Below are 25,490 nucleotides of genomic sequence, written 5' to 3' on the forward strand. Positions count from 1 at the left end.
GATCGAGGTCTTCTTTAATACCAACTTCAATGTGTCCCGCGTGACATTCAGGTTATAATCGACGAGGACAAACTAATTGAGACAAACTGGCAGCAATCGATAGATCAGGAGAAGTCAAATTCAAGACAGCGTCATACTTGCCCGAGAGTGATTGTCGGGAGTTTCCGTCATCAACCACGACCGAAGGGCCAGGACGACTTTGTTGGCAGGAACTATCGGAAGATTGTCGAACTATCAGCAAGCACAACTTGGTCGGATTCCTCAGGGACTCCCTTAGTACCGTAGGCGAAGCGTCCTGACGGCGTAGATAATCTCACGTTGTCAGTAATTGGAAGTGTGGAGGTCGTTGGAGCGGCAGGAGCTTTCCGGTCTTCTGTTGGATTAGTAACTGCGTCGAATTGTCTTGATAAAGTAAATGGTCCATTGCACTCGTCGTACTCAACCGCCGGTCCAGAGTTGACATCAATCCACGGTGAAGTTTCAACTGATTGTTATGCAGCCTAGTCAAATTTGAACTTTGATTTCTTGAGACGCTTTTGATACAGTGCAAATGCTCCAGGATGTATGATTTACATCTAGCTGTTCACAAGCGAAAGATATTACTGTTCATTTGGAGTAACGCAATTAGTGCATTTTTCGGTGTTTGCTTCACATTGGCCGGCAGGATGGCCTTCAGCACACTTAGGGCAGCACACAGTTTGTAGCCCACTAAATATTCGAACTCGACAAATGCGCGTATGGCCTCCGTGAGCAGCATCAGAGTTTTAAGTCCATAAAGAACTACAGATCTAATGAATATTTAGAACATTGTGGTCGATAAACAACATGGATTTATGCCAAGGCGTTCAACATCTACCAATCTACTAACACTCACTACTTACGTAACGGATTGGTTTGACGACCGTTCTCAAAAAACGTCATCTGCACAATCCTCTCCGCTACTTTCGCCAAGCTGAATCATCAAATCACCGCCGCAAAACTGGACAAACTGGGCATTGGAGAGCCGCTGCTCCGGTGGCTTAGCTCGTATCTGTCGAATCGTCTTATTCACCGCTTTTTCCGGAGTTCCACAAGGTAACCATCTCGGACCGTTGGTTTTCCTTAATTATTTCAACGGCGTCAACTTAATGCTTAAAGGTCAGCTTGTGGTCGCCGACGACTTCAAACTGTTTTCGAAAATCAACAACTCATCGAACATCTCGCACTCCATGGATGGTTACAATCGTTTGGTACTAAACCCCGACAAGTGTGAATCGTCAAAAACTTCAATGATATTTATTGTTTGAAATCACTCTTATGTGCATTGTAGTTCGGTCGAACCTCAAATACTGTGCAGCCCGCATTTTCAAACCGTATGTCCATATTTTCAAAACGGTGTCAGCCGTATAGAGTCGGTGCAACAGAGTTTCATTCGCTTTGCCCTCCGTAGGTTACCATGAAACGTTCCGCTCCGGTTACCGAACTATGAACAGCGCTGAAGATTAATCAACTTGGACACTTTGCAAACACGTCGGGACGTAACTATTGCTGGTTTCATATCAAATATTTATCTAGATATCCTTTTTCTTCTAAAGTAAAAAAGAGAATATTCGCACCATAATTTTTTTTTTCGGAATTTTCCGGAAATTTTCTTTTCGAGAGATGATAACTTTTGATCGCATGGTCAGAATGTTGTGATATTAATATCAAAATGTCAGGAAATCTGTTCTAAACATATTTTTCATGTTGTCAATTCAAGATAAATTTCGTATGTGGCTCTGGAGTTCCAAAAGCGAAGGCCGTCTACAGACAGTCTTACCCGTTAGAGGGTTAAGTATTCAGTAGGATAGAGCAATCTATTGACAATACAATAAACAATTGTCAGCTTCGTTCGGAGGTGTATGCTTCTTGATCGTAGCGTTTCGTAGCGAAATCCAAAGTATTCTTCTAATTTCAAACTTAAATTCACCACTAATTCCTCTTACTAGTGCCTGTGGTCGCACTCAACAATTACTGTCCGTGGTAAGCACACGTTTGTTTCCTTTGAGCGTTTTCCTTTCACGAATTTAGTCTTTGACGTATTTATTTTAAACCCAATCATGCTGGATTTCGCTTTCCTGACTATGATATCAAAGTTATCTGCGAAGGCTAGGAGTTAGCAACCATTGGAGAAAATCGTGTTTCTCGTTTCGATGCCCGCTCATCGGATCAGCCTCTCAAGAGCAATGTTGAACAGCTTGCAAGACCTGGTCTCAATATTCGACGCGTCTTGAAGGGACTCGAAAGTGTCCCGGTGTGCGCCGGAAACATACCACTCGATCCAATATACCTCTGATAAGCCGCGTCAGTTTGTTCGGTAAACCGTTTTCGTGGATTATCTGCCATAGCTGGTTTTGATCGACTGTATCGCATGCTCCTTTGAAGTCAATAGAGGTCTTATGTGTTTAGTGCGTAGTGCCGCGAGCTCCTGAAGCCTGCCTGTTAATTCCCTACGAGAGCTTATACTATCAGTGACAACCCGAGTTACAGGATCTAAGAGAGTAACTTGTAGGCTTCGTTTACCAGCGTTATGCGACAATAGTTGCAGTAGGCAATGCGATCAGCCATTTTGTAGATGAGATAAACAACTCCTTCCATTCATTCTTCAGGTAGCTTCTTCTCCTCTCTTACTTACTTCTCCGGGTGCGATGTCCTCTAAGATTTTATCTGTATAACCATGTTCTCGGTATAACCAACAAACTCGGTATCGATCTCCAATTTCTCGAATTTCCCACGCTTTCCAGATCTTGCTCCTCTTGGCCTAATCAACGAGCACGCTACGCTCCTCGGTACCAACCGGATTCGAGGCGAACACCATTTTCACGAGGTTATCCGGTTGTTGTCAGGCATTCTCACAAAACGCCTCGTCCATTGTATCCTTCCAGCTTTAGCAACTTTCTGGATTCTGGGTTCGCTGAAAAACTGCGCCAGCTCGTGGTTTGTCCTTCTGCTCTTTATACCGTTCTTACATACACCACCAAAGATGGTCCTAAGCACAAGACTCTCAGAAACGGCCAGTGCTTTTAAGTCCCTGTCGAGTATTATCCACATTCCGTGCCCGTAGAGGACTACCGGTCTTATTAGCGTTTTATACATGGTACATTTGGTATATGGTACAAGACCTTTAGGGTCTTCTGGAGTCCGTAGTAAGCACGACTTCCAGCAAGAATACGTCTGCGTATTTCTCTGCTGCAGTTGTTATCCGACGTCATCAACGACCCAAGGTATACAAATTCGTCCTCCACCTCGAACTCATCCCTGTCGTCTACCACACTACTGCCTACGCGAGCTCGATCGCACTCTGTTACTCCTGCACCTTTTAGCACTTGGTTTCAGACGTATCCACAGTCTGGTATACTCCTCAGCAACTGGTTTGTACGTCCTTCCGACAATGTCCACGACGTCAGCGAAACAGATAAATCGGCTAGATTTATTGAAGATCACGCCTCACATGTTAAAACCCGCACGTTTCATAACACCTTTAAGCGCGATGTTGAACAGGAGACAGGAAATGCCATCGCCTTGTCGAAGTTCCCTGCGTGTTTCAAAAGTGGTTTGTATAATGCGTCCGATATCCTCACACTGAACTGTACACCATGCATCGTGGCCTTAATCAGTCTTGTCAACTTCCCGGAATAGCCGTTTTCGTCTATAATTTTCCAAAACTCTTCACGGTCCGTCGTAGGTGGCTTTGAAATCTATGAAGGGATAGAGTGATTCTTGGTATTCGCGACAATGGATCTGAAGAATCGGCCGCAGCACACAGATTGGTCTGTTGTCGATTGCCCGTCCACAAAACCGGCATCTACCAAATCTACTTGCTAGCAGCGATAAACGGCCAAAGATGCTCTGAAAAAGGACTTTATAGGCGGCGTTGAGAATATTAATCGCTCGATAGTTCTCAGATAGTTCCAACTTGCCGCGCTTCTTGTACATGGGGCATATTGCTCCCTTCTTCCACTCGTTCAGTAGTTATTCTGTTTCCCAGATCTTGACTATTACCCGGTGGCAGGCAGGTAGCCGACCTTATCCGGGCTCATCTTGATTAACTACGCTGCGTGGTCATCTTTGCAAACTACCTTCTTGCTCTTGAGCTTTTTTACGAGTAGGTAAATCTCCTATCAGACACCTGGGAAGACCAACACAGGTAGTGTGGGGTTGGCTAGATGCCGACCCACTAAAACCCTACTCGAGTCTCCACCCTCATTCCTCCCTGGCACCGCCTTATCGGTATTGCTTCAGAGAGGGGCTGTTGTGCTTAACGCACCCTCTTAGATAACTACTGGACTATGGTAGTTATGTTATCTACTCGCCGTTGATCGTCTCTCCAGCGGTTTTGTAGCTCAAGTACAATCTGCCCAAGCACCACAGTTTTATCATTTCTGGTTGCTGCAACCTATTTATGATTAAAATTAGTTATTAATCGGTTGCCGCAACTAGTTTATAACAACTGTGCTAGTAGGGTGGGTATCAGCCACATTGGCCGCTCCCCAGACGTCCGAGCTAGAACACATCCTTTGGACTAAATTATCCGGAGTAGTGTCCTGTCTGCTCACTGCCATCATGTTGCTTCAGGGGCCACAAAACGAGGGCATATGACGAAAGCAGGTTCTGCAGTTTCCTCTTCATCCACGCATTCAGGACACACGGGGGACTCCGCATGCCCGAATTTGTGCAGATACTGTCTAAAACAACCATGCCCTGACAGAATCTGTGTCAGGTGGAAGTTGACTTCACCGTGGCGCCTGTCGACCCACCCGGATATTTCCGGAATAAGTCGATGTGTCCACCGGCCGTTTGTGGAATTAGACCATGCCCGCTGCCATGTGATCATCGAGGCCGATCTTATGCTACTCCGTATGCCTTGGTTGAAGCACTCTACGTCCTCGCTGATGATGACTTCGTATTCCTTCTCGGCACCATTCAAGTACTCATTGTAGTACATTTCCACCTTTCGATCACCTCACGTTTATCCGGCACGATAATCCGCTGCGCTGTTGATGGCTTGAACGCTATCCCAGCAGTCCTCAAGAGGTGCTTCGTTTATCTCTCTCTCTCACTAGGCAGCGAATCTTCAAGACATTGCTCGTACTCGGTAGCTACTTCAGGTTACTTGAGTAGTACTAGATTGTACCGTGGCGGGCGATGGTACCGAATGTTGGTAACAACGGAAAGTCTTTGGCGCAATTTTGCTTAAATTTTTTATTTTTTTTGTGAAATATGGTCAAATTTTAGACGAATTGGTGACAAAACTGATATAGCAAACTTGTGTTAATGAAAAAATTGAAACCTCAAAAAAACTTTTAGTTGTCGCAGTATTAAAATGAGCCCTTGTTTTTATTCTAACTGATTGTACAATGTTTCTCCTCATTCAATAGAAAAATATTTAAAACTTCTAGCGTAGCGAGGGGAACGCGATAGTTCAATCGTAAATGCAATAGACAGATGTAAGTCACGAACGATACCCTGCCTATTGGCTATAGTCAAGATCTTTATGTGAGGTTTGCGTTACTGAAGCGAACGAGTAACTATAGTATTATACAGCTCCCGTGAGCAAAACTTTTCGAAATGGGTTTCACGTTACGACTGCAATTTATCTACCAGAAATCGTTACTTCGCTGTGATGGATATTAATTGTTCTTAATTGGTGTTGATGGAAGTGCAAAAAATAACACCATTGAACATATTAAATAAATGGTTCGTTTTCTGCACTCTGCGTAAGACGAAAGTTCGTAAAAAAATGACCCACCATTGGTAAAGTTTAGTGTGAATATCCCAAGTAACAATTTGTGTTTTATTATGCTCTTACTGGAGATATTTAAATAACTATGCAACAAACAGTATTATAACCAGCTTGAATTCTCAGTTAGTAAGGCCATATACAACGTTATGATCAGACTCTCAGTTGTCTGAGTTGACAAGTCTTGATTGATGAATCATTTAAAATCGCCGAAGAATATCTAGACAGAAAATGTTGCAAAATTATTACGAAAAGAAATAAACCTAAATCGCAACATTGCCAGCCAGCATTATTGTTTCGAAACTTTACGCAACAATCTTTTTCGCCATATGGGTCCGGCCGCAGCTACACCGTCAAGGCGTGCCCCGATAGGTCGTTCAATTTTGCGCAGCCCATCGAGATAGGTCAAAAGGCCCTGCCTGGTTCATGTAAAACCCAATCAAGCCAACCACAAATTCAACCTGCCCGAGCAGAGCTGACTCGTTCGTGGCCTCCCGCATGAGACTCGTTCCGATACATCGTTATTCATCGTTTATGACAGCATTTCAACAGGCTCGCCGCACGACGACGTTCCCCAACCTGCTGCTGCTGTCCCTGTCAGGCTTCAAGAAATGACCACAGCATAGGTGAGCGATGTGGTGCTTCGCACCATGCGAGCGCATAAGTCACCACCCCAAGTAGGGCCAGCGACCCTTTAATCCTCGCCGTGCAGCAGAGCTCTACGCCTGATTACGTCCAAGGTAGCCCGCGCAGTAGAAAAGGAACACGCACAACCGAACGGCTCAGCTCAATAAATAATATAACAGTTGAATCTTACTTTAATAGCAATTTTTCATGCCGAATGTCTCGTTATTATTACTACGCTCGCTCCGGTGGATTCGAGCCGGCAATGGCTAAAGTCAATCCGACACACTTGGAAGAAATAACTTGGCAGGCAGGCACGCGCGCCTGACACTTGAAGCAGCTAGCGAGGGGCTTGCCTATGGCAAAAGTTTACTACTTTCCCACAAAATCGTTTGCCTGCCGTCCATCGCCCGCGTGGAGGTTTATTGCAACCGACAGCAATTACAGTAGTTCAACCAACATTGAAAAGTTGCTTCGAGGGTGGGTGGGCCGATTCTCCGAACAGCAACAACAACCACAACAACGTGCCTTGCCCCAACGTGTACCTAATACCTACGACGACTAAATTGCAGTCATTGTGCAGAAACATGCGATAATCTTCGAATAGAAGTTAAACGCGATTTGTCTACGAGCCACAGATTTGTGTTGGAATTGAACTACAGATTTGGTGCTGGGTAACCTTTGAATTTGAGTTCTCGAGTGTGTTTTTTTTGTCATTGTAGCGAACAAAGACTTAATTCATATTTCGAATTACATGTACATTTCAACAAACTTTAAAACGATCAAACAAACTTGAAAACTTTAAAGTGATCAAACGTCCTGCCTGATGTTACTTAAAAATGTTCGAGTAAGAACATTGGCATGTCTAGGCTGGGCACACTGGTGCACGTGCCCCACCTTCCCTTTATAATTTAACATAGAAAACAAATTAATTTCTGTAACTCAAAAGTCCACAGTTTTTTAATTTAATTTGCCATTATTTTTCCGAGAAATAAATTAATTGTGTAAGAATAGTTCTTGTTCCAGTTTCAAGTTCATTTTTAAGTGCAGTTATAAATCAAATTTCAAGTTAAGTTTCAAACCTAATTTAGGCGCAATTTCAAGTCTAATATCAAGTTCAATTTCAATATTGATTTCCACTGACTTGGACTTCAGTCAGTTTTAAGTTTAGCTTTAAATTTGAAAATTTGAAGTGCAATTTGAAGCCAATTTACATCCAATTTTAAATGCAATTTCAATACGACACCACCTCTAGTTTTCTGATAATAAAAAACAGAAGTTGGCACTAGTGTTTCATCATGCGCCATGCGTGAGAGTATGCTTGCAACTATCAATGTTTCCCTGTTGTATACAACAGATGTCGTTACTCTGTAACGCATATTGTACATTTCGGAAACAGCTCAATTTTGCGCGACAATAAATTTACTCAACGCAGCAACATTACTCTCTCGTGCATCTCAGTTTCTTTTGTGTTTATCGCTAGTCGCAATATAACGTTTGACACCTGAACCAATAAATAGTTGGTAAACATTGTTTTTATTTAGGCCATTACAAATATTTTATAAAGTTTTTGTCCTTCCAGTGTTTGGCCACTTAAGGGAGGGAGGGCGAAAAAATAAAGAGATTTTTTCAATCGAAAGAAAAAAATGCGTTTCAAGTTTAAACGTGAAAACCAAATCAATTCTTTCTTTTCACAAACACGTTATTATTTCCCATGCAAAATCCGACAAAGAGGAAGACAAAAATGATAGAAAAAAATTTCTGTCGATTTTCGGAAATTCCATTTTTCGAATGTCCATTTCTGTTTCGTGTTAGAAGCGTTAACTCCACTCGTACACTCTTTTTTCGAGTTTTTAGGCTGCAGAGCCCACCGGCAATTGATTTTATAAAAATTTCACGGATATCATAGAAATTATATTTTTGCCCCCCGATTTTTCAAGCCAATGTCCAAGGACAATGACAATGAGCCAAGTGACAAAAACTTTAAAAATAATTTGCAATAGCCTTATTGCGTTCATGGTGCGATATTTAATTATTTCAAATTAAAATATCGCAAACATATTCAGCTCCTGGCTCTCGTACGGTATCAAATCACTTTTACGGGCTCTGGGGTAAATGGTAGTAAGATGCTATAGAGAGGTATAGGGAAAGATTGTATTGTATAAAATAAGTACCCAGGTAACCAATAAGCATTTCCAATGCACTTTAAAAGCAAGCCAATAAGCATTTAAGTTGCCTTAAATGCTACTTAAATGCTATTTTGGCAAAATTTGCGGCTACTTTACTGCTAGCCCTCTTATAGTGCTGACAATGCTTATTTGCAGCTAGTTACCAACAAGAAGAATTTAAATAGAATTTTGGATGCCAATTTGCAACAGTTATGCAGTCAAAAAGCTGATAAACAACAACCTGCAGTATAAAACGCTGGGAATGCTAATAAACGACTGATTTACTGCTTATTTTAATGCTTAATGGTTACCTGGGTAACTTTGTCGAAGATAACAACTATCTATCTCTTATGGTTGTCGAAATATAATGATTTGTATGTAAAAAGCACTTAAAAAGCACTTTTTAAAATAACTAACTTTTCAAGTTAGAATCAGATGATATAATCGGGAGTAGATAAAATCGGGTGTAGATGTAATCGGGGGCTGATATAATCGGAACCATACTGTATTAGGCAGAAGTCATGAAAATTAAGTATAACAGAGTAACTGTACCACAAATAAAATATGATTAGTGATTGTTTTTCAGGTAGGTAAACATAGATAAGTGAGAAACTTTGATTTCTACCACTAAGAAAGCGCCAACTCTTGAAAAGCAACGGTTCGAATGGTGTCCTATTCAAAGCAGCGTAGAACAAACAGTTTCTTATGAAAATGTAAGTAAATTTCTTAACTTATCTCCAGATGGATCTAGAGACAGTTCTTTTGCTGCGGAAAAAGCGCGGAAGAAAACGTAAAAAAAACTTAACAAATAGGATTAAAAAAGAGGAGAAAAAGAAAGATAACTGGCTTGTAAAACGAAAGAAAAATCGTGACACAATAAGAGGGAAAACGGGACGTAAAAAGAGAAAAAAAAGCCGAACAGAAGAAAACGATAGATAAAAAAAGGAAACTGGACAGAAATACAGGAAAATCGAGAAGGAAAATGCAGACAAGCTGGGCAGAAAAGGAGAAAAAAAACGGAACTAAAAGGCAAAAAATGGGGTAGAAAAGTAGGAAAACAAAGGAAAAAACAAAAAAAGAGGAAAATGGAGGGAGAAAAATAAAAACGGATGACAAACTTAAATTAAAAATTTAAAACGCAAACATAAAAACGAAATGCGTAACAAAAAATGTAAAATTAGGACTGAGAACGGCGAAATACGGGACAAGAAATTAGGCCATTGCAAATCGTTTTAAAAGTTTTTGTCACCCCCTTGGAAATGGGCTTAAAAAATCGAGGTGCAAAAAAATAATTTGTAGGATATGAGTTAAATTTATTTTATAAAATCAATTGTCTGTGAGCTCTACAGCCTGAAAAGCTTGAAAAATGAGTATACGAGTTGAGTTAACGCTTCTAGCATGGAATTGAAACGGAAATTCAAACAGCGGAATTCTCGAAACTCGGCCAAAAAAATTTTTTTTCGGTTTTGTCTTTTTTTCGTAGATTTTTGCATGGAAATTAACAACGTATATATTAAAAGCAAGAATAGATTTGGCTTTCACGTTTAAACTTAAAATAAAAATGCCTAAAATCCATTTTTTTGCTCGATTAAAAAATTCTCTTTGTTTTTTTTGCCCCCCCCCCCTTTCAGTGGCCCAACACCGCAGGGACAAAAACTTTTTAAAATATTTGTAATGGTCTTAACAAAAATGATTCAAAAAACGCAAGAAACGTGACAGAATGGAAGGAAAAACGATGCATGAAATAAGAAATAATATAGAAAAGAAGAAAGAAATAGGAGAAAAAAGAGGTAAGAAAGGAGACTGGATAGAAAAAGAAGGAGAACGGAATAGAAAAGAATGAAAAACGATAAATAAATCGAGGAAAACGAGAAAGAAAGGGTCTTCCCTTTCTTCTTTGACAGAAAAGGAAAAAACAAGATAGAAAAAAATCAAACAAAAAGAGAAAATCAGGAGAACCAGGAGAACACCAGGAGAACAGAAAAAAAGAAAGTGAAGCGAAAAAACGGCCTACAGAACAGATAAAACGAAAGAGAGAAACATAACGTGACAGAATAAAAGGACATAATAAGAAGAAAAACGGAACAGACGAAAACGAAAAAATAGAAAACGAGGTAAAAAGAGAGAAGAGCAAAAACTACGAATGAAAAAAAGACGAAACAGGACAAAAATGACAAGGCGAAAATCGGGGTAGAAAAAGAAGAAAAAGACGAAACAGCAGGCATAAAACACAAACCAAACGGATTACCTTCGAATGGCCGAAACACAAATGGCCGAGTTACGAATGACCGAAAAACAAATGGCATAATATATCTAATGGCCGAATCACGAATGGTCGAATCACAAAAGGCCGAAACACAAATGGCCGAACGTCATATCCGGCCGAAAATATTCACGGCCTGCAACCTGCAAAAACGTTGGGTACATGCTGTCCCTACTCGCTGTCGCTCGTTCGGACTTAACTAAGGAATAATCTCTACTAGTCAGTAAACCTAGGAAAATGCATGCACCTAAATAGAAGTGGTTTCTACAGGGAACTGCCCCCCGCAGTGGTCGGTGCTCCCGACGGCGGGTCATCGGCGTACACTCGCGGCCTACGGCCGTCTTTCCCTGAACCATCTAGGAAATAATTGCTACTAACAAGGTAAATAGGTCCCGCACCTTATAATGAACGACGTTCACTTGCCCTTAAGGAAACAAAGAACTATCAATCATCTATACTGCCGTGAATCGCATATCAGTCCCATATGGAAATTCATCAATCGGAGAAAACAGTGATGAAAGCTGTGATCATGTTTATCAAGATAAGAAAAATATCGCATAACATATCGTTATTAACTTGACTCAAGAATATGTATTACAATGTTTTTAATACTTTTGTAGTACTATACAATAAAATTATAATATTTTTGTATAAAAAAACAACAATGGGACTGATATGCCATTATTTTGCATGACAGACTGCAAAATAATTGCATATCAGTCCCGCTATGACCGGTTTCTATTTACGGTGTAACTGTCAAAGTTGATTGTTTCGCTTAAAGTGTTGTTTATTTAAAAGTTTTAATAACTCCTGAAAAATGTCCTCGTTAAGTTTGCGGTACGAAATGCCAAAAACAACGTTGAAATTATGGATATGCTTCCCGACAGTTTTTTTTACAAATGTTTTCAGCGTATCTCAATATGTTTTAAATAAGTTGAAGCCTCGACCCTATATCGACAACATCAGATACGTAGTTGTAAAAAAGGATCATACGAATTCCATTACAGCAACTCTGTGAATGGGCTAAACTAAAACCATTGTAAGATTTTTACAACGAAGCAAGAAAAAATAGTCATATCTGATGAATTTGATATTGAAAATCATTTAAAAAGACAAAATCAACCAAAATTTTGATGGATGATTGACGATGGAAGGAAAAAATCATTGATTAAAACCATCGTTCCATTAGTAGACGAAACTAAAAAACAATTTTGGATTGAATTACCAGAACAAAACCAGTGAACGCATATTTGACGAACGATCTGTGGTGTTTGCTAACATTTTATCTATAATAAGAGTAAATATGAGTAAATAAAGTACGTAAGAGTTGATAAAATTTTGTTATCATTCATTTGAGCTTTAAAGTATGGGATATACTATATCATCTTCCTGCGGCCACCGCTGTGGGACTGATATGCGATTACTTTTAAGATGGGACAAACTGACCTGATATTTTTTTTATATTTTTTGAAATGAAACTAGCTATGTTTTTCTTACAACCTAAAGAACAATGATAACTAATACTGTTTAGCGATTAAACTCAAAATCACAAAAAATACATATGGGACTGATATGCGATTCACGGCAGTATACTCTATAGTAAATAGTTGTGTTGCTTATTTTGTTTTTTGTTTGATTAAAGTTATTTGTTAACTACTGGCCAATTCAAGTTTTTTATTGAATAATTATTTAGGCATCCCGAAAAAAGTCGGCCTTTCGTGATTCGGCTATTCGTGATTCGGCCTTTAGTGATTCGGCCTTCTGTGACTGTTGTTGAAATTCGGCCATTTGAATTTCGGCTATTCGTGATTCGGTCATTTGTGTTTCGGCCATTCGGTACCAGCCCTTAAAATTATCCTATTATAACCTAATCATAGCCCAAAATAAAATACACAGTTGAAACCACGTTATCGCAAAGAGACAATTTGATTAAAACTGCACAATAACCACAGCCGACAAAATCGAAATTTATTACCTAGGGAACTAAACGTAGGTGATTTGTATATCATGCTAAATATCTGATATGGATAACAGAAACAGAAATATCTGATATGGATAACAGAAACAGAAACAGATAGTATATAAGCTTTCTTCTTAATATTAATTCATTTGTACATTTATTTACCCCAGGAAAATTATATTCTCTCACGCATTTGGCGCTATTTTCCCTACGACCTGGGATCAACATAAACAGCGTTTTATTTGTTGAGAATATCGTTCTGGAAACCATTCCCCCGTTGACTAAAATCAACATTCGTAGTTACATGCTAAAGAGATTTTCGAACACTCGACTACGGATACGAAAAACCAGTGTTATTTTTTGTTTCTGAGTTATGGGCAAAAATGTTGCGACTAACGATGACACATAACCGGCCAAGATTTTCGGCCATTACTCAGAAACGAAATATAACACCATCCTGAAATTTTTACTACTAAAAGATTAGGAATCGGCGCTCAAAAAAAAAGAATATTTTCAAAAGTTGCCATAAATATTTTTACCGAGTTACTTCTGCAGTTTTCCACAACTCTGGAGCTTCTTGGTTAAAGAGCAATGAATCTTTAAAATAAGTATTATTCATGAAAAACATAAAATATTTATTGGCAGGACCTGTGATAATTAAAAAAAATTCCTGCTGTCAAAATCGGAAACCATCAGCTATATAAAACAAATTTTGAAAGGTAGTCCAACAAATTTCGAATCCCACCGTTAATCGTTCTAGTCTTCTTTTGCCAAACTAAATACGATGTCCCTCATGGCTCTCATTTGGGAACCCTTCTCTTTGTTCTATGCTTTCACGGAAATCCAGTGTGCTGAGTACATGGAGTGCTGTTTGCATATTACCGTTGTCTTCATAAAACTATTTTCCAGACTGACAACCACAGGTTATGCGTGTGATGTCAAACGAAGTTCGAATTTACATTAGTAAGTGATTCTATTATAATTTCCATGGTCCATGGAAACAAGACCATGAGCTAGGTAGTTCTTCCCTTCTTTCAAAACTGTTCGTACATGTATTTTTACAAATCTACCAGAGTATCAAATAATTTTTGATATTGTTTGGTACTATTTACAAAGATCGTACACACAGTTCATGATCTTTCGTGTACGTCGTTGCCATATGCCTGGAAATTACTATCGAATGAATCCGAAACATTGTTTTTTTTCGAAAATGTTCATTCCTCTGTGGAACAGTAAAGTATGAACAGTAATCCAGTATCTGGCTGTCGCGTATTGGCCGACTAATTTCAAAACATTATCGAAACACTAAGCTTCATTTGCATTACAAAAATCAGCACCCGGTCGTTTTAGGCGAGCGCGCGCTGTCGGCAACTTCAACGAGAATGGTTCCCCAACGGGGCACCCAGCTATACAGGAACAAAAAAAAATGGAAATGATTCACCGCCTTCGGTTGGACAAATCCCGGCCGAACGAGCAGACATTATCATACAAGATTATTAACACAATGCGTAAAGCTTTGTCCATATATATTAATGAAATCGCCATACACCACTGATTGTGTTGTGGGAAGTTGAAGAAATTTTAATTTGTCAATCCTCGAATGTGTTAAGAAGCTTAGCTTTAGGCCTACATTTGAAACAAAAGTTGGGATTTTTTTCTGAAACCTTAAATTATGTTTTTGTATCTTGCATGGAGCTTAAAACAGATTTTTATGGTTTTTGCATGAAAAAAAGGATCGATTTTTTCAATACTTCATTAGACTAACATGGAAACCGTGGATTTTTCCAATTCCCATATTCATCCTATCACATCCAACGAAATCGGCTGAAACCCAACATAAGCAGACAATCCATTCGAACTATTATTGACTGACATCTTCGCGCATATTCTCGTCACCCAGTGCCTTCGGGAATGACACCGGGATGGGAAGAACAAAAGCTGCGCAGTGACATTTAAAATTGGCACTGCCAAGGAAAAAAGCATTTCACAGCGGCAAAGCTGTGCAGCTGCATACCCCGGAACGTTAAAATATTTCTCCCATTTCCCGTAACGACGACGACGACAGCGACGAGGACGACGACGATGCGATTGTCTTCTTCGATGGGTTTTGGGGTGCATCGAGGTACCGCACTAAATCACGAAGTCTTTCGGTCACGATGCACTGGACGGGACGGAATGGGTACCGTACCGGGCAGTGCAGCGGGCGTGTGCGTTTTGCTGTCGCTGACACGCGGTTCTGAAAATTCTTACAGGTTCAGGAAAGGATAGTGTGATAAACTCAAATGAAAAGGTCAGAATCCGTCCGGCCAAATCCACCAAAACGGACAAAGGGTTTATTTTATTTCGAACTCGAACTGCATTTTGTCAAATTATCTTCAACAGACCAATGTGAGCTTATCATTTCTCAAAAGGAAGCCAGTGCACAAGGGTCAAACAAAACGATAGTTTTTTATTACCGTCATATATCTATCCCAAGAATGGAAGCAGCACAAACTTTGAGCGACTCTCCTTCCATCGACCGGACTGTCGCCCTGAGTTTGCACAAAAAAAAATCTATACGTTAGGATCACTCTTCTGACTGGTGCTGGTGGTTCGCGTCGTCTCCCGTCATCATCGGCAGCTTCCCGAAGGGTTCGCGCAAGAATCGCGCGCGATCCGTGGCATTTCGAATCGTTTAATATCCCTTTCGTTTCCCTTGATAGTTGTTCGTTTTCGTCGTCGTTGTTCCGCCGTCACCGCATCCCGAGCGTGAATTGCATTTTAAATTCTTACCTTTTCGATTGCACAAAATCGCAGGTATTTATGACTATGTTCTTTTGCACTCGCTTGACTGTGGGACGATAGCGGTCATACACGCGCGCCCGGACCGAGGCACACGTTACCCAAAAGAGCGCTGCCGTAGCAAGTCACCGGGGCGGCGGACTGTAAGAAAGGGATTTTCAAGACCCAAAAATCCACTCCGTTGTTACCCAACGAACGAGTGCCGAGTGCGCAACATCGACCGGCGTGAGAAGCAAGAACGAACAACAAAAAAAAAAATTTATCGCAAGACGCAAGCTGCACATTCCATGATCCTGCGCGGTTGAATTATGAAATGTTTTTTGACAAAACGATCGTTTACTGATTGCTGTTTAATTGCGTTAATTTCAATTTGTACCGGTCGACCTCGATGGCATAATGGGCACAGTAATGCTACACGGCTTTCGGAATGCGCGAGAAAGGTTTGTTCAGTTATCGAAGGGATTATCTGTGCACAAAGTTTTTGTATCTGTATTGTATCTTCAAATTGTAAATCAAATTTTACTAGAAATCGGACTTGAATTTGGACTTAAATTTGACCTAAATTAGAATTAAATTAGACTTGAAATTCGGCATTGGACATCGGACATGCAATTTAACTTGAAATTAAACTTCACATTGGATATTGGATTAAACTTGAATTTGGACATGACCTCGAAATTAGACACGAAGTTTCGCCTGAAATCAGGATTGAGAGAATTACGCCTTACTCGCTCATGCGTTTTATTCCTTTTCTATTTCATTCACATTACACTTTTCTCTTTTCCAATCTTTTATTCCAGATTTTGTCCCGTTTTTTCTTCGGTATAAATTTCTTGGTTTGTACTTTCACTTTTCTTCTTTTTCCTGAAGTTAAATAAAAGAAAACTTTTTCCAAATTAAACTTTTCGTTTCTTTTCTTTTTCATTTCGTTTTTTTTTTCTCTGCTTTTGTCTCGTTTTTCTTTATTTTCTATCCGTTTTCCGTCTCATTGTTTCTTATTTTCTGTCCTGTTTTTTTCTTACTTTTCAATCATTTCTTCAATTTTTCTTCCTTTTTTCGTTTCAAGTTTTCGTCTTTTATTAGTTTTCCTCCTTCATATTTTTTGTTTTCTTCTATATACATTCTATAGATAGTTTTCCCTTTTTTAGATGCTCCGTTTTTTCTTCTTTTCAGTCACGTTTATTCATTCAGTCTGCTGTGGTTCAAAGATTCACCAATGCAATCCACAGGAGAGAGGAGAAGTGGGTTCGAAGCCGGTTATAATTGGCTCCGATCATAACTCGTTTCAATCCGCGGATCTTCCAGCTTAGGTAAATAGGAACGATACATAACCGCTCTACAGTGATCCTCCCGTCTTCTGTCTCCCGTTTTCCTCGTTTCTTTAACTGTTTAATTCCGGCTCCCACATTATCTACTTTTCTTTTCCTACTTTTCTTTACCGGTTTTTTCCTTTTGTCATCCTGTTGTTTCTCCTTTATTATTTATTTACTAGCTGACCCGACAAACTTCGTATTGCCACAAATTAAACTATGTTGTACATTAATCGTGAATCTCAGATGACCTTTGTCACAATCTCGAATTTTGCAAGTTTCTGAGGAGTTCATGGGTGTTTTAATATACAAATTTTCCTCATAGTAAAGTAGAAAACAACTCCCCCCATCGCTCAGCCTGATAAAATAAAGTGGATAGCATTTAAATATTCGCCTTCATTACGAACCATTTCGCCGAATACCATTTTGCGGAACACCGATTCTCTGTTGACCATAACCATAGAGTTTCGCAGAATACCATTTCGCGAAAAACCTTACGCGGGATGTACCATTTCACGGAAAATCTTTTCGTAGAAAGTACCATTTCGCAGGGGTGACCCAACTGAAGGAAAGTAATAGAGGTCAGTAGATCTAGGAAAATAAATAAACCTAGATTGAGGTGATCTCTAGGGGGGGCTGCCCCCCGCAGCGGCCGGCGCTTCCGACGGCAGGTCGCCGGCAACACTCGCGGCCTATGGCCGACTCGCGCTGAATTATCTAATGTTACTATTGATAGTTTTTGGTGGTCTTGTTATTGATTAATGTTTTATGAGTCTAAAATTTCTCGAGTTTGATTAGTTTTTGAGTTACGCAAAAATTTCTGTTTTATTTGTATGAGAGTCCTTATCCCCCTACCACAGTGGTGAGGGGTCTCAAACAATCATTAAAAAATTCCTGCCTCCAAACCCCCCACATGCCAAATTTGGTTTCATTTGCTTGATTACTTCTAGAGTTATGAGGAAATTTGTATTCCATTTGTATAGGAGTCCCCCCCCCTCCCCTAATGTAGGGAGAGGTTTCAATTCACCACAGAAAACATTCTTGTCTCCAAAAACACCCACATGTCAAATTTGGTTCCATTTGCTTGATTAGTTCTCGAGTTATGAGGAAATTTGTATTGCATTTGTACAGGAGCCCCCCCCCCCTCCTAAAGTGGGGAGAGGTTTCAATTTACCATAGAAAAAATTCTTGTTTCCAAAAACACCCACATGCTAAATTTGGTTCCATTTGCTTGATTAGTTCTGGAGTTATGAGGAAATTTGTATTTCATTTGTATGGGAGCCCCCCCCCCATCTAAAGTGGGGAGGGGTCTTAATTCACCATAGAAAAAATTCTTGCCTCCAAAAACACCCACCTGTTAATTTTGTTCCATTTGCTTGATTAGTTCTCGCGTTATGCAGAAATTTATGTTTCATTTGTATGGGAGCCGCCCCTCTTAGTGGGGGGAGGGGTCTCTAACCATCATAAGAACCTTCCCTGGCCCCAAAAACCCCTACATGCAAATTTTCACTCCGATCGGTTCAGTAGTTTTCGATTCTATAAGGAACATAGAGCAGACAAAAATCCATTCTTATAGGCATAGATTTGTATGGGAGCCCCCCCTCATAGTGGGGGGAGGAGTCTTTTGCCATCGAGAGAACCTTCCCTAGCCCCAAAAACCTCTACATGCAAATTTTCACGCCGATCGGTTCAGTAGTTTTCGATTCTATAAGGAACATACGGACAGACAGACAGACAGAAATCCTTTTTTAAAGGTATAGATTTCTGTTCAGTTTGCCATCATTTTCTTTTACGTTTTCTCTGGTTTTCTAACTCATCTTCCTTTTTTCTCTCGTTTTTTTCTGTTTATTTTTTCCTCGTTTTACGTCCTCCTACTGTGTCACAATTTTTCTTTCGTCTTGCTATTTTCATGTCAGTTTTTCTTCTTATGCTCTTCTTTTTCAGCCCTGTTAGTCCAATTTTTACGCGTTTACGCGTTCATTTCTCGTCTTCTCTGTAGAGCTTTACCCTTTCCTTTTTCCGTTTTTTTTTTGGTATTTTTCTGTTAAATTTTCTTAGTCTATCCCCAGTTTGTCCATTCTTTCATCTTTTATTTTCCGTTTGACTAGTTTTCACCATATTCCTCGTTTCCTTACTTGATTTTCTCTCTCTCTCTCTCTCTCTCTCTCTCTCTCTCTCTCTCACACACACACACACACACACACACACACACACACACACACACACACACACACGATTTCTGTTTGGTTTATCTTGTTTTTTGTTCCATTTTGCCAATATTGTTTTCCTCTTTTTCCTTACGTTTTTTTCCGTCGTCTCTCGATTTGTCCCCTTTACATTTTGTGTTTGTTTGGTTGGGCTGGTACCGAATGGCCGAAACACAAATGGCCGAATCACGATTGGCCGAAATCCAAATGGCAGAATTTTAACAGCAGTCACAGAAGGCCGAATTATGAAAGGCCGAATCACGAATAGCCGAGTCACGAATGACCAAGTCACGAAAGACCGATTTTTTTCGGAATGCCTAAATAACTATTCAAAAAAAATCTGAATGGCAATTAGCTTTAATCAAATAACTTTAATCAATCAAAAAACAAAATAGGCAACACAACTATTTACTATAGAGTATAGATGATAGATACTTCTTTGTTCCCCTAAGCGCAAATAAACTTCGTCCATTATAATGTACAAGACCTATTTACCGTGTTAGTAGCAAATGTTTCCTAGATGATTTAGAGAGAGACGGCCGCAGGCCGCGAGTGTGCGCCGGTGACCAGCCGTCGGAAGTGCCGGCCACTGCGGGGGGCAGCCCCCTGCAGAAACCACTTCTTTCCCTTAGTTAACTCCGAACGAGCGACAGCGAGTAAGGACAGCATGTACCCCACGGTTTTGCAGGTCGAAGGCCGTGAATATTTTTGGCCGAACATGACCTTCGGCCTTTTGTGTTTCGGCCATTCATGATTCGGCCATTTGTGTTTCGGCCATTCGTAGGTAATCCGTTTCAAATGTGCTAGTAACTCCGTAAACAATTGAACGGATTGACATGACATTTTCTTAACATATTTCTTAAACATATGTACACTGCAATCATGATATAAAAAACCAATCGATGCTTTGAAAATTCTAACTCTAAATAACCCCTTAAACATTGTTCTAACAGCGAAACAGTAGAAAATATTCTCGCATGCCAATCAATCGTTTCTCCTGTTTTGTTTAGAACCAAAACGTTCAGCCGAAACAACACCGATTTTATGACTCACAAAAATTAACGATTCAAATTGTCAAATTGTCGATTCGTTGATGATATTCAACAGCAACAAATTATTCCGACATCTTACAAACATCTTCTAAACTTAATATGAATAGCCCTATCGTAAAAAACAGGCTCATCTGCGGATCAATTCACAGCATCCGTCGCTTCCTAATTAGCTGAAAGAGCGTAGGTACCGAGGGACACACGAATCTTTTCCAACTGTACGGTAAATCGAATGCTTCCCATTAATGGGGCTCGTGAATGATTCACTCGCACCCACATTTTCTGGCTTCGAGAAATACTCCACGAGATCGATCAATCATACTTTTTGAATTTCAAGACCTTTAATTGCTTAAACATAAATTGGCACTTTCTCTCATTTTCTCCAATTTGGAAACTTCAGTTTTAAGAGCTGAAGTAGGTGGAAGCCCCCGCAAGCGCCACAAATTGCACCTACATGTTCTCGCTATTGAATGCAGAATCCCCTTACCCCAATCTTCGACCAAACTTAATTACTGACCCGCTGTGCCATATGCATAAAGAAATAAAGTCACACTTCCAAGCACCGCCAACCGAACGGCACTAATGCGGGAGTGTGGATTCCGGCTCCGGGGCATCGAAACTGCAGCGCAGCAATATTATGGGCTGCGCTCGAACCGCCCCGCTTCCTGCGGTGAGCCTGTCACATTAGAGGGCAATGGATGATGGGGTCCTCCAATTGAGCCGACGCCCGACTGTGTCCCGCCGATGGGAACCAAAGTTGTCATATTTTTCGGATTATCATAATGCTGTGTCCAGCAGCTGCAACGGAATAGCGGCCCGGCTTACCGAGTTCATTACGAAAATGAAAGCCATGAACCCGTCTGCGCGTGGAGCAGATCAACGGGGCAATAATGCAGTGCTTGGCATTCCATGTCCGAGGTCCGAAGTCTTTCGAGATAAGACGCGATATTCAACCTGCCATGTGCGTTTATGTTGTACGATATATCACCATAAAATGAAGAAAATCAAAACAGCCATAAAACGCGCAGCATCCCGCGTTCGCATCGCAACCTCGTGACCATATTTCATCAAGTCACTCCTAATCGTGGCAGTATATTGTTTTGCTGAGGTTTCTCGAAATATTGAATCCGTGTAGGATGACAGGTTTAAGCTACACAGCGACCGGCCAGAAATGATCGGAGACATTAGGCGACCGTCAACAAAAAGGTGAGAAACTGCAGCCCGACCGTAAAACTAGTTCACACGCAGCGCAGTAATGATTTAATCTCGGCATGAGACGCGGCACACGGTCAAATTCCGAATCGAAATCATCCGTAAAAGCCGTATCGCACACCAGGGGGGCACTGGGATTCACCGGGCCCCGCCAGAGGATAATAAATATGCCGAAAAATTTGTCACCGGCCAAAATTTGTGGTTCGCTTTCTGTATGTGATTACTGGCTCATTAAAAACTAGAAATGAAACTAGTTTCGGAGGGACTCGTCGGGGAAGAATATTAAAATTTTTCTTAATTTAATTTGCTTAACACATTCAACAATCCATAAATTCCGAAATTTATTGCGCTCGATGCTGAAAATTATTATGACTATTTTCTGAAGCCAAGCCGCGTGCTGAGTTTCGCTACACCATGCCGTGGATACGCACTAAAATACGATTCCGGGGCGTTGATTGGGTCCTTCGCGTGAAGAACTAGTGCCGCATCGAAATTTATTACAGCCAAAACTAATCCAACGATACGGCTGGCCAGCTGCTGCTGGTCTAGTAGTATCATTTTAGCAAATTAATGATTCCGATGCCTCCTAAATGTTTGTCATATTTAGGTCGTGAATTGAATTAGCTGCTAATTTTATAACCAAGGATACAAAATAATCACGCAACATTATGCGAAAATATATTAGCTTGGTAGTTGATATAATGGCTCCTCTGAAGTTGACAATTGTTTTCGAATAATTCAATTGACTTGGAAATACCAGCAACCAGCTAATATTTTCCACAGGCATCTATCTTGCCATCATATTAGTGAGAGTTTAAATCACAATCTTTTGTCGTTTTTTATGATTACGGAATTTCCTATGAGTTTCGTCATTTTGTTCAACCGCAGCGCAGCTGCATGCTGCTCCACAGTAAGTGCAACCGGAGATAAATTAACCTAGCCAATGCACGGTACCTGCTCTCCGAAGGTGGTTTCCACGCGAAACTGTTTTATCCTAAAACAAATCGTCGTCGTACATCGGCGCCCCTGCCTGCCATCGGACAACATGGAGAACATGGACAGCACTTAACACAGTCTCATCGTACAAGCCAATAAAATGGAAATAAACATAAATATAAACGAATTAAACCTTTATACAATTACAGTATTATCATAATCATGATCGCAATCATGGCCATTTTTTCCCGCTGCAATACATGACCCATAGAATGGGGCCTACCGCATTCGATCGGCACGATCCCTCCCGAAAGCGCCGGCGACGTCCGCTGGGAATTGCGCAGGAGCTCACTCACTCGCATATAGCGGTCGCTATCAGTTAGTATAAATCTTTTATTGACTATTTGAGTTAATTATTTCGTCTTTCGGTCTCATTGTACAACCGTGTATTTGAAAATCCTTGGAGGTCTTAGCGGTGCGTCCTTCTGCTACGCGAGGGGAGCCACGGAACAACGGTCGAACGAGCGCGCGGTGAGCTTCTTTGACGCGAATGGTTGCTCTCGAACGACAGCGAATGGTCACACGAATCGGGCGTGTGCAAGTTTCGAGTTTGGCCATTTACCCACGTGTAGGATGGCGCAGGAGGAGGAGGAGGCATTGTGGAGTGAGCTGCGGAAGGAATCGTTGATTGCTGGCGGACCACCGGAGTCGTCGTTCCCAGCGGAGACTGCCAGAAGTCGCGCAATCCGATTTTACGGTGCAATTCTGCGTTCATAAATAGCCGGAATTAATTCGAGCGAGAGGTAAAACAAAGCCGGACGGTAAAACAGCCGCCATGGTGACGTCGACATTCGAAGAAAACATGTCGCCGGGGAGCTGGCGAAGATGTACGTTTTTGTCACATCTGGCAGATCTCGCAAAACCAGCGCAGGATGGGCGTTTATTGTTTTGTAAAATGAATTAAATAATTTGAGTAGAACCAATTTCCTGAAACGCCCTGTGCTACCCAAATTGGCAAAAATAATTTCGATCATTCTTGATGATACACGTATTATACACTTATTAATTGCTGCTAATCTAGAATAAATAGTAAAAGTAAACCTATAAACTTTCAAATCAATAATCCGAATGATTAATATTTCCCCAGGTAGTGACGAATTCTGCGTACGTTGTAACGTCATACCATTTTATTCCTCAAAGAAGCGTTTTTGCACCTAATTTGTAACGAAAATCATAAACTTCTTTCTTTGGAAAGGAAGGAAGTGTCTGATGCAAAGAATGATCAATTGGGCGAACTGAAAATATGCGATATAGACCAAAAATATATCGGGGCAATGGTAGGTGGGACTCGCACCCACGATCTCTCGGTTGGTACCCGTGTGTTTTACTAAACTAAACTACCGCCTCTCTATATATTAGGTTGTCTACTGTCCAAGTAACAATAAGACCAATGAAGACCCTCATAAGAGTACAATAAAACTCACATTGTTGCGACTGCGAAGAAATAGATCAAGAACTGTCATGTCGAATTTCAAGTGAAATTATGAAAGTAGACTTAAATTTGGAATAAAAAATATTTAGATTCAGTTTACAGTCCAGTTAACTTTAAGTAAACTTTACTTTAAATTCTATTACATGTCAAATTTCTTGCAAACTTTCGTGTCTAATTCCGAGTTCAATTTCCGACCCAATTTAAGTTCAATTTCATGTCCATTTTCATAACTAATTTCATTTTTAATTTTAAGTCCAATTTCAAGTCAAATATTTGTAGTAAAACTTCTAACTTAAATTAATCGAAAGGTCGAGCATTTAATTAATATTTTATAACGGTAGTTTTTTTACAATTGACGAGCAGAACGGAAGAAGAAAGAGGTGACAAGGCGTGAAGGGAAACTTACAAAAATGAGGTAAACGGTGGTTATTGAAGCAACGCTTATTAAATTTGTATAACGTTCCTCTTTACCCAGACAGGAAATCCCCGAGCCAAACCAAACAAGGGAGCCAATTATAATTACATTCGAACCTAAATTTTGGACTGGATAAAAAAGAAACTCTAACAGGCACTTGCTATTTACAAAGCACTGCACATGGCGTTGTTCGTCTGCTAGTTTTTAAGTTGATAAAGCTGGTTGACTAGTTGTCGTATTGCCACAAATTAAACTGTGTTGTACATAAATCGTGAAACTCGGATGACCTTTGTCACAATCTCGAGTTTTGCAACTTCTGGGGTGTTCATGGGTGTTTTAATACACAAATTTTCCTCACAGTAAAGTAGAAAACAACTTTCCCCATTGGTTACCCTGATAAAATAAAGCGGATAGCATTTAAATATTCGCCATCATTACAAACCATTTCGCCGAATACCATTTTGCGGAACACCAATTCTCGGTTGACCATAACGCGGAATATAGAGTTTCGCAGAATACCATTTCGCGAAAAACCTTACGCGGGATGTACCATTTCACGGAAAATCTTTTCATAGAAAGTACCATTTCGCAGCGGTGACCCAACTGAAAGAAAGTAATAGAAGTCAGTAGATCTAGGAAAATAAATAAACCAAGATAGAGGTGATCTCTACGGGGGGCTGTTCTCAAGTTCAATTAGTTTTTAAGTTACGCAAAAATTTTTGTTTTATTTGTATGAGAGTCCTTATCCCCCTACCACAGGGGTGAGGGGTCTCAAACAATCATAAAAAAATCCTGCCTCCAAAACTCCCCACATGCCAAATTTGGTTCCATTTGCTTGATTAGTTCTCTAGTTATGAGGAAATTCGTCTTTCATTTGTATAGAAGTCCCCCCCCCTCCTAAAGTGGAGAGAGGTCCTAATTCACCATAGAAAAAATTTTTGCCTCCAAAAACCTTCAGATGCTAAATTTGGTTCCATTTGCTTGATTTTTTTTCCTGTATGGACTCATCACTGCGACCAGTATGGTTAGATCTATTGTGATATCGCCCGGGTGTTTGTTGTATAACCCGCACTGCATTTATTTTGGCTATAGTCGCTATTGATTGAGCGGTATGCTTATTGAATTTTTTATGCGTGCTTGTGTGTAATTGGGTACCCTTCTTTCAATGCTTTACTCTACTTTACCCACCTCGTTCCACATGACAGCGAGCAGTCCCCAATTATAGTCATCCCTGGCGTAGCAAACCAGTGCATTTTTACTATAAGGGTCTCATTTTTGCACTGTCAATAGGCCATATCGGGATAATATAGAACTC

This window comes from Sabethes cyaneus, chromosome 2 (assembly GCF_943734655.1).
Source record: "Sabethes cyaneus chromosome 2, idSabCyanKW18_F2, whole genome shotgun sequence".
Classification (NCBI taxonomy): domain Eukaryota; kingdom Metazoa; phylum Arthropoda; class Insecta; order Diptera; family Culicidae; genus Sabethes; species Sabethes cyaneus.